General features: G+C 40.9%; 2 protein-coding genes across 8 annotated transcripts in view; one reads left to right on the forward strand and one right to left on the reverse strand.

The window, feature by feature from the left end:
• The window catches only part of CHLSN (cholesin), a 144991-nt gene that overhangs the window by 69784 nt on the left and 60155 nt on the right, over positions 1-15052 (reverse strand). The window lies entirely within an intron of this gene.
• GPR146 (G protein-coupled receptor 146) overlaps positions 1-15052 on the forward strand; it is a 49395-nt gene that overhangs the window by 20569 nt on the left and 13774 nt on the right. For all 4 annotated transcript variants that reach the window (XR_014001913.1, XM_081169695.1, XM_081169696.1 and 1 more), the window contains one exon: positions 9559-9682. The gene's annotated coding sequence lies outside the window, so the exon portion shown is untranslated. The remainder of the gene's footprint in view (positions 1-9558; positions 9683-15052) is intronic.

The following is a 15052-nucleotide window of genomic DNA, read 5'->3' on the forward strand; positions in this document are numbered from 1 at the left end:
TGAGATTTGAACCAGGATTTCTGGATTCATAGCTCAATACCACATGACGTTAGCTCTTGAAGGTATAAAATAAAAGTGCACAATGAGTTTCTGTATCTGCTGTTCTCTTGAAATAACTTTCCTAAAGTGACAGTCCAGAGTGTTTAAATTCACACAGGGTGCAAATTATCTTTGTCTTTGCCTTTTTTGTCTAGTCCTTTTCTCTTTGGAGAATTTACCAAGTACGGTATAACATATTTTAACTGGTTGCCAAGAAGAACTGAAGAAAATAACTTATTCTCCTTTGGTAGCAAACAATTTATAAGAAGCTGATTACAAAGGGGGGGGGGAGGGGAGGAAACACCAAGATTGAGTGAAACTGTGTATGGTGCAATCAAAATGAACTTCATTTGCAGTTTCTTAAATCCAAGACAGGTTTCCTCTCTGTCTGCTTCAAGGGATTGCAACAGTAAAACAGATTAGAAGGTTAAGAAATTTCCTGCCTATTACTATGCTGGGCGTGTCCTCTCCCTTAGATTTTCTGCTTTGGGTTTTATATATATTTCACCTTGACAAGTAAACTATTAGGACAGGTTTGAGTATAGCATTGCCTAGAGAGGAAAAGACAGTAGATCTGCTTGAACTCTGCACTCTTCTGGTTCTAGGATCACTACACTCACAGTCTAGTGAACCACCAAATCCAGAGCTTTCCAAACTGTGTGTCGCGACACGTTAGTGTGTCGGCTGCAGTGTCTAGGTCTATCACGTGAATGCTCCCCACACACCTCCTGGGGTGGAAAGAGGTTAGTTTAACTTCCAGTTTGCTAGTAAAACTGAATTGCTGTGTCACGAAATGTTGCATGTTTAAAAACAGTGTGACACCCACAAGAAAAGTTTTGAAAGCTCTGACCTAATCCAAGCTTCACGTCCAAGCTTTATGGCCAGCTTGTTTTCCGCATACAAAACGTTGGAAGCCTTCCACTGCCCCTATACCAGAGTTCCCACTTACTTTTCAAGGTTTCCCCATTGCTCACATGTGTCTTGCAAGACAAAATAATTTTGCAGAGGACATCATCCAAACACAGTTCTGTTGCCTGAAACTCCTCTTATCTCCTTCCCACAACCCATGTTCTGGAAGATGAAACCACTTTCTCTAAATTTGCTCTACTTAAACCTTGACATTTAATGAGAAAGATTGCCACAGCAGCTACATATTCATATTCATTCGTCTCTCTCTCTCTCTCTCTCTCTCTCTCTCTCTCTCTCTCTCTCTCTCTCTCTCTGATTTAAAGGGCTACCATCCCCTTTTAAAGACAGAAGGGAGAGAAAAAGAGCAGGTGGGAGTCATTCTGAGAGCACGCTCTCTGTTTCTCTTAATAGAAAGACTGGCAAGAGTGGCATCACCTACACAGGTGAAAGAAGAGAACTGGCAGCAGTTCAAGGCCCACAATAACCAACCAATAGCAATAAAATATCAAGAGGCAAAAGAATGTACAAAAACCACTTACTAGGGCATTAAAAAGCAGTCAAAACAGAACAGATCCCACCTACTGCTCTTATCTCAGACTCCAAGGTGTCTACAAACAAAAGACCATGCGCTTGCCCCCTTTTTAAACAAAAGGTTGATGGGTAACCACAGCAACAGACTTATTTCAGACAACTTTGCCCAAGTCTTGAGACTACCAGAAAAGCCCTTTACTTTCCAGCACTGGTGTTACCCTCTCCCAAAGACTGTATCTGGAGCAGAGCTCTTACTGATGACACATAGGGGAAGAGGAGAAAGTAGATGTGTTTCTGAGATATGCAAGGCAGCCCAGCCCCCGAGATACATGGGTTCCAAGCTATTAAAGGCTTTAAAGGTCATAAAATATTACCTTGGCTTAAGTCTGGAAATTCACTGGCCCAGTCTGCACATTATGGCAAACCACAGTTAACTGTTTACCTTGGAATGGGGAGATTGATCCTCCTTGTACTAAGTGAAAAACAAAGTAGAATAAATCAGTTGTGATTCCTGGGTTAGCTTATGTCTGAATTGTCATGGTTTGTTCTGCTGAAACCATGGCTGGTAAGCCAAAAACAAACTTTGCTTGGCTTTATATTGTGTTTTGCATGGAGCAAAGCAAACCATCACCCCTGGTTCTGAGTCAGGGGTTGTGGTTTGCTGCTTCCACCCACACTGGGGAGGAGTAAAAAGGGAGCTAACTCTATTCACCATGGCTTACCATGGCAGGCAAACATGGATGGGTGAATCTTTCAATTTTGGTTTCACAGTTTCTAGTATTTCCAATCTTCAGTTCTCCATATGCTTGTGTCATTGTTTTTTTAAAAGTTATCATGAAAATTCATTGGCACTGTAGTGCAAATTCTCCTAATATACACTTTTTTAATGCAATTTTGACTAATATACAAAATTCTGCAAAGCAAATTTCAGTAATATAATGCATTTTTTCTATGTTACTTTCACCAACATATGCATTTTTATGCACAGTTTACCTTAGTGTGTGCATGTTTTTACTTATCTGTGTGGAGAACTGTACTGCAAAATTCAGAGAAGTGTGACTTTCCAAGGATTGTTGTGTTTTGGTTTGTATAGCATTTTAGAAAGTGTGAATTACACATATTCTCCTTTAAATGTGAACTGAAGTGAATTCCTCTCTCATCCATAAATGCAAATGCTGTCACTGGGCAAGAAGCTATGGCATCACGCAACAGCTGTTGTTTCCAGACTGCTTTTAAGGGCAGCCCCATATAAAAGTGCATTGTAGTAGCAAGAGATAAAGGTGCAGCTAGGCAAGTGACCCGCTATATAAAGCAGCACAGAATTGCACAAGGAATGCAGAAATGCAGCTGCACACTGAGCAGCCACTGCTGCCTCTGAACACATCTGCCATAGCACCACTGACCTAGAAGTGAACTTTCATAGGTCTGCTACTCAAGATTAGAAATGCAAATATGTCCTTAGGTACAAGAGATAGAGGCACTCAGATCTCCAACTATTTAGCACACTTCCAAGTCAATGGAATGTACCAAAAAAGATAAAAGTATCTTATCAGCCTTTACTCTAATAAAACCAGAGATTGCTTTACATTCTTAAGACTATAAAAAAGGTTAAGGAAAGGAAAATCCTATGTTTTAAGACCTGTGAAGAAACATGGCATTGCTCAGTTGCTGAGCAATACTCATATCTAAACTCCAGGCAGAATGATGTGTTTTTCTTTTGATATGCACTTGCAGTCGCTACTGAAATGGACTCAAATTGTGCACATGCACTCTGTTATAATACAGACCACTAATGAATTTTAAACCATTACAAGAGCCATTTATAAGATCATCCAAGCTGCTCGGATAGCTTTCAGCTCAGCTGATTTGTGCTGTTGTGGTTTTGTAAAATTCTAGTGTGGAATGTATTCCTGCAGACATTTACTCAGATGTAACTGAATTTAAATCACACTTATACTATTGAATAGCACGTGTAAAAGCCACATCAACAGGAAATTTTACATATCTGGGAGCATTATCTATGCTATATCAAGGAAAATAGCAATGCTCCACTATAAAAATCAGAGAAGCAAATGCTACCACTTTTGCATGTTCTTGGCTCATAAAAAATAGCAAAGATAAGCTTTTGCAAGACCAATGCAATTTATGGTGTAGCTGAAAAGGCACAGGAGTTAAAAAAAATTGCCTTGAGCTGCATTTGAAAGCTATGTAGGTAAAGAAATGTGAGGGCTCACTTAGATAAGCACAAACAAAACAGAGTTTTATAACAGCTTAAAGACTAGTAAATACACTGGTAATTTAAAGCCTAGCAGACATACACACAGGTACAGAGGAAAGAAACTGTAACTAGTGGGGCCAAAAGACCATGAAATGGGGTAACTGTGGTTGTCCATATCAGGATGGCATCGCCTTCTGGAGCACCTAGGCAGGATCATTTCCCATTGCTCCCCTGACTTCTAATCTAGATTGGAAGAGCAAGCAACCTCTTAACCCCAAACTGGAAGGGGGGTCGCAGAATCAAAACACACGACTGGTATGTGAGTTACCTCAAAGCAAATCCCATATACAACTATTAATGATGAATATAATGTATGAAAGGAGGAGTGAGAAAGGAACTGAACCCAGAAGTCCGTAGAGGCCCCTCTCACATGTATGGCACTTGCAGAATCCATACTTTTAATTATTAGTGGAAAGTTATATGCCGGCCCCAGAAAGAAGGGTGGGTTGAATGTCGTCTGGGAGACTCAGAGAACAGAAATTCATGGCAAAAACATTTCCATTTTCTTCCAAGGCTCCCTGAGTGCATGAATAATTCTGATTTCACAGAGCAGTAATACTCCTAGGCTTCCTGAGGACCAGTCATACTGTCCCAACAACTGCTGCAGAACTCAGTGGCCAAGTGTTCCATCTGCAGAGCAAGAAACTCTATTAGTAATGTTTAGTAAACATGTGAACAGATGCCAAAGATGCAACAATATACATATCTAAGCTGAAACCTGGTGTATTACTTAAAACTGAAGTAATCTAAAAGCTTTCTCTTAATGCACACAAGCAAAGCAGAGCAGACATTGCAGTGAGTTGGACTAGATGATCCCTACCAACTCTACAATCCTATGGTCCTGTATTTGAGAATTGTGTATAACATGCCCCTTCTCAAAGGCACCAAAGATCTCCTAGGTGGAGGCAACCCTGTTAACAGGGGCGGAAAGTTCTTGCTTTCTTATTGGTTTGTTTTTGTTCTTGTTTTTATTATGTGTTTTGTTCTTGTATTTTTATGTTGTGAACCACAGTGAGATCTATGGATGAAGGGTGATATACAAATAAAATCAATCAATCAATCAATCAATCCATGATTCTATACTGGGAAACAAACTCTCAGTAAGGCCAAATCAATATCTAGCAAAGCTGTAGTTTTTAGATCTCCAGAACAGAGAAACCTATGAACAATGCTGTAACTGTTTCAGCTGTAATATCTTATGTAATATTTCTTATGTTAAGATTCATGATATGATTAGATTAGATTATTAGATTTGCACAGCGGTTTGTATATGAAAATTCAAACAAACCACAAAAGGCTGCTTATCTAAGGGAATTAATTTTCGCACCCATTAGACATGTTTACTCAGCTTCATTTCAACTTATGCCCACAGAATATTGGACTGGTAAATTCTTTAATGGGCCAACCAATGACCATCTTTGTGTGTGTAAATCAGGCCAGAACAAAGACACTGCGCAGCATATCCTGTATAGCCTTTTGTATAATTCACCTAGGGATGTATTTTTCTATTCACTACAGAATTTTCTGGAAGGTTAATCAGATTATTTCAAAATTAAGATAGTTACTGGTTGATGCAGACAGGTTTGTTACCTATAAGGCCCCTTTATATGTGCTAGCAGCAAGAAAAATCACAGGATATGTTTTTGACCTAAAACAGTATACAGTAAGCTCCAGAGAGCCAGTGTGGTGTAGTGGTTAGAGAAGTAGACTCGTAATCTGGGGAATCAGGTTCGCATCTCCGCTCCTCCACATGCAGCTGCTGGGTGACCTTGGGCCAGTCACACTCCTTTGAAGTCTCTCAGCCCCACTCACCTCACAGAGTGTTTGTTGTGGGGGAGGAAGGGAAAGGAGAATGTTAACCGCTTTGAGACTCCTTCGGGTAGTGATAAAGCGGGATATCAAATCCAAACTCTTCTTCCAAAGAGGAGTTCTTTTTTCATCTAAATAATTTGAGGAACCTTGTGATTATAAGCTTTAATAATTTGCAATTCTGAAAATGTATTGTTGCATGCCACCCCAGTCTCTGAGTGGTGTGAGACTCCCGGGGTTCTAGACACATACCCAGGGTTTGTGTTTCCTTTTGGAACAAGGCCTAGTGGAGACTAGTGTCTTTAGGATACAGTGGAACCTCAGTTGTTGACCTCTCTGTTGACGCATGTTTTGGCTTTCGAACGTCGAAAACCCAGAAGTACCTGCTTTGGTTTTCGAACAATTTTTGGAAGCCAAACGTGCCTCGCAGCTTCTGTTTTGAGTTTCCCTATTATATTGAGGCTTCCGCTTTCAGTTCTCGGTTTTTGAATGTTTTGGAAGTCGAACAGTCTTCTGGAACGGATTACATTCGAAAACCAAAGTTCCATTGTATATGGTCTATTTACACACTTACGCAACTTGAGCCTGTGATGGATGTGTTCACAGCAATAACACCCCCCAAAGGGTCTTGTTTATCCCACAGCCGCAGCCTTGGATACAAACAGAAATCAAACCTTGCTTTCAAAAATTGCTCTGACTCCCTCCCCAGCTTGCTGCTTTTCTTCTGGCTCACATCACTGCCAAACTCTGTTCTCCATTCTGGCTTTTTCTGTAGGGGGAGGGCCCTCCACCAATTTGCCATCTTGCACCAAGTCCCTTAATTCCTCATTGCCTCACCAGGAAGTTACCTTGCCTATTTCAGGAATTAGAAGGTTTGATTAGCTTTTAACACTTGCTAGATCAAGGGATTAGAGGGGTCTGACACACACACACCCCAAAAAGCCTCACAACAGTATGTTTTAACTTTCTCTTCTGATTATTTGTTTTAATGATTTATATTGTAATGGTCATTGGCTACTAAGTATAAGACACTGACTTACTGACTGAGAATAGGGATATCACCCTCAAAGGCCACTGAAGCTGCTGCCTGCAAGAAAGAGTGGGCAGCAATAACCCCATTAGTAGCAGATAGGTAGCCGTGTTGGTCTGCCATAGTCAAAATAAAAAAAATCCTTCCAGTAGCACCTTAAAGACCAACTAGGTTAGTTCTTGGTATGAGCTTTCGTGTGCATGCACACTTCTTCAGATACCTTCTTCAGATACCTTCTTCAGATACTTCTTCAGATACCCATTAGTAGGTCTTTCACTAACACTTTATAGGCTAAGAGTATGTATTCTTTAAGCCATATGGATTTGGACATCTTACTTTCTCTAGCCTCTGACCTTTGTACTCTTCCATGCAATCTAAACAGAAGCGCAGTGCACACCCACAACCACAGTGCACCACATACTTCTAGCTTGTGCCGGCTCTATTCCCTGGGATCACAGAATCATAGAATCCTAGAGCTGGAGGGGACCAAGGGTGATCTAGTCCAACCCCTGCAATGCAGGAATCTCAGGTAAGCATCCATGACAGATGGCCATCCAACCTCTGCTTAGAAACCCCTAAGGAAGGAGAGTTCACCTCCTCTTGTGGGAGTCTGTTCCACTGTTGAACAGGCTTGATGCAAAAGGAGAGCAGAGAAATCTAGAATCTATGGATCAGGGGAAATATGGCTGCAGGCCTATGTCTTTCACGCTGAAGACACGTGGTTTTGGGTCCACTAACAACACTCTCAGCCTCGAGTCTTTGTGGGCTGGTGTTATGGCCACTAAAAAAAACATCTAAATGTGAGCAAAATAGGAAAAATTTGACCACTTGTTCAAAGGGCTTGGAGCTATGGAGTTTGGCTCCTAGAATCACCAATATGGTCCAACATTATTGCTAACTAGGTAGAGTCAGTTTATGAGTCAAGGTCACCCTACCCCTTGGTGAAGTAATTATGAATTGTTCTGCCTACATGCTCCAGAAGGGGGCATTCATCCTGAGGATTAGGAATGCCCTCTGTGAACTTTTGGAGACGATAGTATTAGCAAAGTGTTGCGAATGTGTTCTTGCATGGATCTGAGCTGTACATAAATGTTGCAGACCCACCACTATCCAATACAGTGGTGCCTCGCAAGACGAAATTAATTCGTTCCGCGAGTTTTTTCGTCTAGCGGATTTTTCGTCTTGCGAAGCACGAAATCCCATAGGAATGCATTGAAATTCAATTAACGCGTTCCTATGGTCAAAAAAAGTCCAAACAAAGCCAAATTTGGTACAACAAGAGTTTATTAAGTGCTCTTTAAAGTCACACATACTGTAAAGAGCATTTCAAAAATTGAAGGAACAATAAATTAAGTTTCTAAACATGACAGAAAAACATTTAAAAATCAACAAAGTGTACAGTACATTTTCTAAGACTCTGGGGGACAACTCAAAGAAGGTTCCTCTTCCACTCTTTGCTTCTTGCTGAAGAACCCCCTCCTCAACTGTTCCCCCAGCCACCCACCACACAGAAATTCAAATCCAGAAAATTTTTTTAGAAACAGCAGAGTGGCCCAATGGTCACAGAAAATCATAAAAATGCAGAAAAAAACCACACAAGCTTCCAGATTCTTGCAAACCCCTCCCCAACACCAAGTCCTTGAATTCCAAACACCCCAACCCAAAATCCAAAAACCCCCCAAAAAGTTTTAAAAGTTTAACTTACCAAATGGCTGCAAAAGAAGTTTTGGAAAAGCTTCAAAAATCACCAAAGTCTTCAAAAACCTCAAAACAGGCTACCACACCGTGTTCTATGAGTTGCTCCTCGAAGTGAAGTCGCAACTGTATTAACGGTGTTAAGAAAAAGGAAACAAACTTGCAAGACGTTTCCGTCTTGCGAAGCAAGCCCATAGGGAAAATCGTCTTGCGAAGCAGCTCAAAAAACAAAAAACCCTTTCGTCTAGCGAGTTTTTTGTCTTGCGAGGCATTCGTCTTGCGAGGTACCACTGTATTTTTCTAGAAAAGGAGGTGCCAGAACTCAACATGAACACCTCCCTCATACTCTTTAATGGCAATGGCACCGACCTGAGAGATGCCGGAACTGAGTTCCAGTGAGTTCTGGTGGTGGGGGGAACCCTGAAGGTGCATAAGAAGAGGCAGCATATTTCTGACAGCAGTGGCTGTTATTGAGGGCCAAACAAGAAACCTCCGGAGGCTTAACTGAGCTTCTAGGCAGCATACAGTAAAATTAAAACCCACAAAAAGGCAATTTTGATAAGCAGAAATAATATACAGTAGTATAGTTTTGGTTTAAATAATCCTGCTGTTGTACTGCATTGTACTTTGAAATCCTCGTTACACTGTAAAATTGTAAGTTCCTTTTTAGAATACTGTTCTTCCTAAGGCTATGTTTCTATTAATAAGGTAATGCTGCTATGTTTGACTTTTTAAAAAAAGAACCTTCCTGGAATAATCTGCAAAGGAAATGTACATGCCTCAGTATTCCTATTTTTTAACAAGACTACTCAGTTAAGACAGCTTCAATGCTTATTCCCTATTGTGGTCCCGTGGCCTGTGTGCACTTGATAATGGTTTTATTATGAAACTGTCAGAGGTTTAACAGTTCTCTAACTAGAAAAATGCCTTTTAAATGTGATGCCTTTTTAAAAAATACAGCGCGCGTTCAGGACTCTCTCTACACTGCTGCAGAGGCAAATCAGCCTCAGGGCAGTAATCAGACCTCATGATTAATGCCCCTTCACCCTCCTGACTTAATCACTTAGAGATATCACTGTGGAGGGCTTGATTTTGTAACAGACCTCTCTGCCAATCGGAGAGTACAGCTGAAGCTTAAAGGATTATGCTGTGTGTGTATGTGTTGGGGGAGGTCACGTGAATACATGGAGTTCAGTGTCACTAACAACAGTGATGTGGTGGAGTCAGCGTTCTTCTCCTAAGCTCAGCTATTGTTTACCCTTTACAGAAATGAGACACTGGAGCTTTTGCTGAACTTACTCTGAGAAAGTTCCAATTTGAGGAGCAAAATGTTTCTGCCTGCTATCAAGAAGCCTACATACTTCACTCTGAGGCAAGGTAGTGCATACCAGGTGAGAGTTCATCTACGCTGCTTTGTAGCTTGCTTTTTAAAACAAAGGGAATTAAAGGGTGTTGTTTTTGCTATAATACAGGCAAACGGTTAATGAGCAAAAGCACAGAACTTCTGCATCAGAAGGCAGTAAGCACCTGTGAGATGATTCATAATTTTTTAAAAAAGGTAATCTGTTAGGAAATTGTGTATGTAGATATCTTTGTTTCAATACTATGGATCTTATATCTAATTAAACTTCATCTAACCTTAGATCAACTTTCTTTACTGCAATTTTTCTAGAAATATGTATTATATACATTAAAATGGATCAGTAACTTTGATACCTTCTATTTTGTCATTCATAAAATACAAGGTTATACCAACAGATTTAAGGAAGAAATATAATGGTACACAAAATATTACAAAGCTGTGATTTTACATTTGATGTTGCAATAAGTTAGAGTCAGCAATCCAGCTGCATTTTTATTAAGTCATTAGAAGAGATGGTTAGCAAAATATGAAACTTCATTAGATTGTAACAGACTTGCCTTGGTATTTTAATGCTAACATAGAATCAAAAGAACTTTTAATCCTGTTTCGCAATATATATGAACAATAGACACAGATATGAAGTATTCATTTAAGTCTGGTATCTGCATGTCTACTGTAGTATTAAGCAAGACTCAAAAGAAGTATTGGCTGAAACAGCTAAATCTTGTAGCACCTTAAAGATTAATTTTTAAGTCAACTAATAAATTAATCCCGCATTGCAGGGGGCTGGACTAGATGACCCTCATCTAGTCCAACTCTACAGTTCTATGATTTTATGACTCTAGTCCACAAAACGTTGTACCATAATCAATTTTTTTGTCTTTAAGGTGCTACAAAGCCAGCTTTGTTATTTTTGGTACAGCAGACTCCCCGCAGAAGTGGTCTGAGCTAAGCAATTAATAACAGAACCTTAGATCCTCTATATAAATCCTTAAAAAAGCTAAAGAGACAAAATTACAAAAATGTTCTGAATACCTGCTCTTTAGTTTCCAATTGAAATATACAGAAATATTATCTAACTGACTTCAGGAGTCAAAGATGAACGGAAATATGTGTGTACAGTATGTTTAAATGCAGGTATGAATAGTCTTACTGGTAAACATTATATGATTGTTGGTTCAAATAATGATCGGTAGCAGAAAATCAATTGTGTCTGAAACAAACAGCTCTTTTCTAAAAGAAAAATGTGCCTGACAGGAGCCATGCACTCCTGCAGAACTAGTTTACAAATGAAGCCCTTTTGTAAAGGAAAATTTGGAACTTAGCAACTACTGCAGACCAACAATACCATACCTCTTTAGCAGGTAAAATTCCACATACCTCTCAATGGAGGAATATAGGTTTGTGTAAGTCTGACAGCTTAAGCATCGATATCAATCTGATTTATATATCTATCATAGTATACATCCTAATTACACCACAACCATCCTGTGAGGACCAACAGCTATAACAAATTTATTTATTATATTAATTCAAAGCTTGAAAGCGACTGGATTTTGGGAGTTAACCCACTGAGTACTATTTAATCTCAGGTGAATGGAAAGCAATACTTAAATATTTAAGTTTCTGCCAGGGACGCGGACTTAGAAAAAATATTGGGGGGGCCCGGGAAAGCTCATGAATAATAAATAAGCTCATGAATATGCAAATAAAGTGGCTCCGGCCCTAAATAGGGCAAGCCACGCCCCCCCAGCCAGCCGATTGGCTGGCTGGGAGGTGTGGCCAGTCGGGATTCCCCTGTTCTCGCGGGATTTCCAGCCGGGGCTCTCCGATTAGGGCGCGCGGCTGGCTGGCTGGCGAAGGAGGAGGCGGGGGACGGCGGCGGCGCTCTGCTGGAAGGGCGCCCGCCTGAGATTATTGGGGGGGCTGAGCCCCCCCAAAAATTTTTTTGAGGGGGCTCGAGCCCCCTCAAGCCCCATGGAGTCGGCGCCTATGGTTTCTGCACACTGCCCAGAAGCCGCATAGAGATTCCCCCTATTACGTAAAAACTATATATAAAAATACTAAGCTTATGCTTTAATGAAAAGATATTCCCATCAGGGGAATATTCCACATCAGGGGGAAAGGTGGGGTATAATAATAATAATGATAATGATAATGATAATAGTGCTCATGGACAAAGAACATTTATGCAACTAGTGAAATAACATGTGGGCATAAATTACAAAGGACTTCAGTTAAACCGACAGTAGAAAGGAAGATGCACAAGAAATTTCAAGTAATAATAATAAATACATGAATAACATTAACAAGAGACTTGTTGAAAAAGAAAATGGTTAATACTGGATGATTAACTTCACCAGCTGTCCCTGCTTCAAGGATCTAACATTTAGAAACATTTCATCTAACGTTTAGAAACATTTCAATCAGCTTCCCAGTAAGGTTGCAACCCATCCCTAGAAAAATGTGGTTGGTCCTTTTTCTGGACAAACGGGACCCCTTTTTCATGTATTCCAGCTCATCCTCCTCCTCCTCCTCAAAACTGCTTGGGCAGAGGGTGGGTCCAGTGAGAGGAGAGGAGTGAGAGCCTGAGCAGGAGTTTGTGCGGGCAGATGAGGGGTCCAGAAGGAGGAGAGCCAAGAGTGAGAGTGAGAGCTGTCGCAGGACATGGGCAGAGGGTGGGGCCAGGAGGAGGCATTTGAGTTTTTGCGTGGGTAGAGATGGGTCACGGATCATGAGAGATGGGGTTTGCTGTGCACAGGCCTGCTATGGTGGAGTCTCAGGTTTTGTGTGGATGGGTTGCAGGGCCCTGGTCCAGTGTGGGAGAGAAAGTTTTTGCATGGACAGAGGGGATGGGATGGGTCAGACTCAGAGAGCGAGAGAGGGGTTTGCACGGTCCTGATGGAGAATGGGGGGAAAGAGTTTTTGCAGGGGCAGAGGCAGGTGCATCGAAGATGGAGATTCAGAGACTCAGCGTCAGAGAGTGAAGAGGGGTTGCGCCTGGTCTGTCCATTCAGTGGAGAGCAGAGGGATTGGGTACAAGTGTTTTTGCATGGGCAGAGGTGGGTGGGACGGAGAGTGATAGGTTTTTTTTTAATTTAATAAACCACTGTAACCCCTGTGTGCCATTGTAATGGATTGCTTTGAAGTCAATTCTGCACCAGGTAATTTGTAACCCCCAAATTCCCTGCCCCAACATGTCCCATATTTTGCCTGATCTGTCCTTTAATTTGCCCGACCAAAGGTGACGTTACTTCCTAATTATGTTGCTATTGTCTGCACCATTAGAAATAATGAAGAACAAAAAATAGTTGCTAGGAAAATTGCACTCTAATTCACGGTCAAAGGTTACTAAAGGTGTAGATTTTAATGTGGCCAACAATTTGGGAGATTTGAATTGTAAATATAATAGGAAGAAATGTTCAGTAAAATCAATGAAACTAACTTCCATTTACACACTTTAATAAAGTAAGAACACTTAAGGCTACAAACTCTGCTAGGGATTAAGTAAAGAGAGTATGGTTTGATTGGGAATTAGCACGCTTCCTAGTAATTTCAGCCACAAAGTGGCTACCCTGAACATTCAAGACCAGAAATGCAAACCAAAGCAACCATCCTTATTATGAACACCAACGGGAGTAAAATATCCTGTTTCAATGTATTTCCTGGAAGTATTTATGCATTACCAGTCCTGGCATTCTGGGGCCACAGAATATGAGCCCGTTTCTCAACAGGAAACTCCACTGCAGCCAGCATAATGCACTGCTGATAAGTCACTAGGTCGACTTTCACTTGTTTTATTGACAGGAAGTAGCACAGCATAATGGTTTCCAGGAGAAGCACCATCTGTGCCGCCTGTGAATCTTTTCCAATTGGCAAAAGAATATCTATGGAAAATGTTCCCTTGGTGCCAAGTTTCACTTCTTTCTCCACTCACAAAGTCTAAACTCACAAAGTTTCAACAAATGGAGTTTGGGTTAGTAAATGAACTGTTGCTTCTGCTGTGCCAAATTCATTGAGGCAGATTCAATTCTGAAATAACAGCCAAGCTGCAATAAAATCAACAGTACCATCATTTCTCACACTGAAGCTAATGTGGCCAACAATTTGGGAGATTTGAATTGCCTAGGAACAATGATTTGTGTCAGCACACATCTCAAGTGAACCATGTCAGATCTCACCAGATTTCATGTATACATCTATTTTTAATATAGATTAATGAAACTGAAAGTTGAAAGGTGATTCGGAGAAAAGAAGAAAAATCCTACAATATACAGATTATTTGTTGCTTACAGCATCTCTTTCAGAGATCAATCTGGCTCGTTCTTATCCATTTGTACTTCAGGTTGCTAGGCTGTCTCAGTCACCTGCTCTTTTGCTAAAGCAGTTGTCTGTTTTGCTTCTGTGAAGTTTCTGCAATTAAGTTAAATTTATGAGGGCAGAAGAGTATTGTTACTAAAGTTCTGTGCCACCCCCCAATTTCTGCCAAGTGGTAGCAATATTCCGGGGGGGTCCAGGTGCTCACCTGGGGTCGTGTTTCTTTTGGGAGATCAAGGCAGTGTCTTTAAGAAATATGGTTTATTGTACACATATTTACATCTGGATCTACTTTGGAGAGAGTTCAGAGCAGTACATCTCAAGCAGGGCTTGTTCCCCACAGCCATGCAGCATTGGAGTCCAAAACATCCTGCACACCATCTCTGGGTCTCTTTCCTAGCCTGTCAATCTGGTTCTACCCCACAGGGTCTCTACCTGGAGTTTTGGCTTTGCCCTTCTTCCCAAGAACCCTTGGTCCAAGCAACTCCTCCCCATGTGTCTGCTCGCTCCCCCCCTTATCCAGACCTCTTTTTTCAAAAGGGCCACATTCTTCCTGTTTGATACCACACCTCCTGTAACCTCCCCCTCCTAACTCTGGTATTTCTTCTGCTAAATAACACACAGATGGGAGGGGGACAAACAGCAGCTGCATGGTCAATGTTTCTTTAATGGCCCAGTACTTAGTTCTCCTTGTGTTCTTAATGGCATCGCTATCAGTGATGTCCTGAACAGGAGAACTGGTTCAGCCTGTATTCTTCACTGGTCTGGCATGTTCCTTTCATTACTCCAAACATTATCTAAATTCTACCATTTATTTATTTCTAACATTCACTAACTCTAGCAGTTATAGGTCGTCGCCCCCCCCCCAAAAAAAACCCTGTTACTCCAGATCTGTAACAGTATATTTTCTGAATAGTTTTCTAATCTGAAGAAAGATAAATGCATTCTTTGCGTCAATCTTCCACTACCTTTGTAATGTATATGACAGTTCATAGAATTAGGCCAACCTCATTAAGGAGCAGTGGAAGATGCACAAGGAGATTAAAGAGATCAACAACCAGGAAAAAGTGATTTCAAATGT

The sequence above is a fragment of the Podarcis bocagei genome (genome assembly GCF_964188305.1).
Source record: "Podarcis bocagei genome assembly, chromosome: 14".
Taxonomy (NCBI): domain Eukaryota; kingdom Metazoa; phylum Chordata; class Lepidosauria; order Squamata; family Lacertidae; genus Podarcis; species Podarcis bocagei.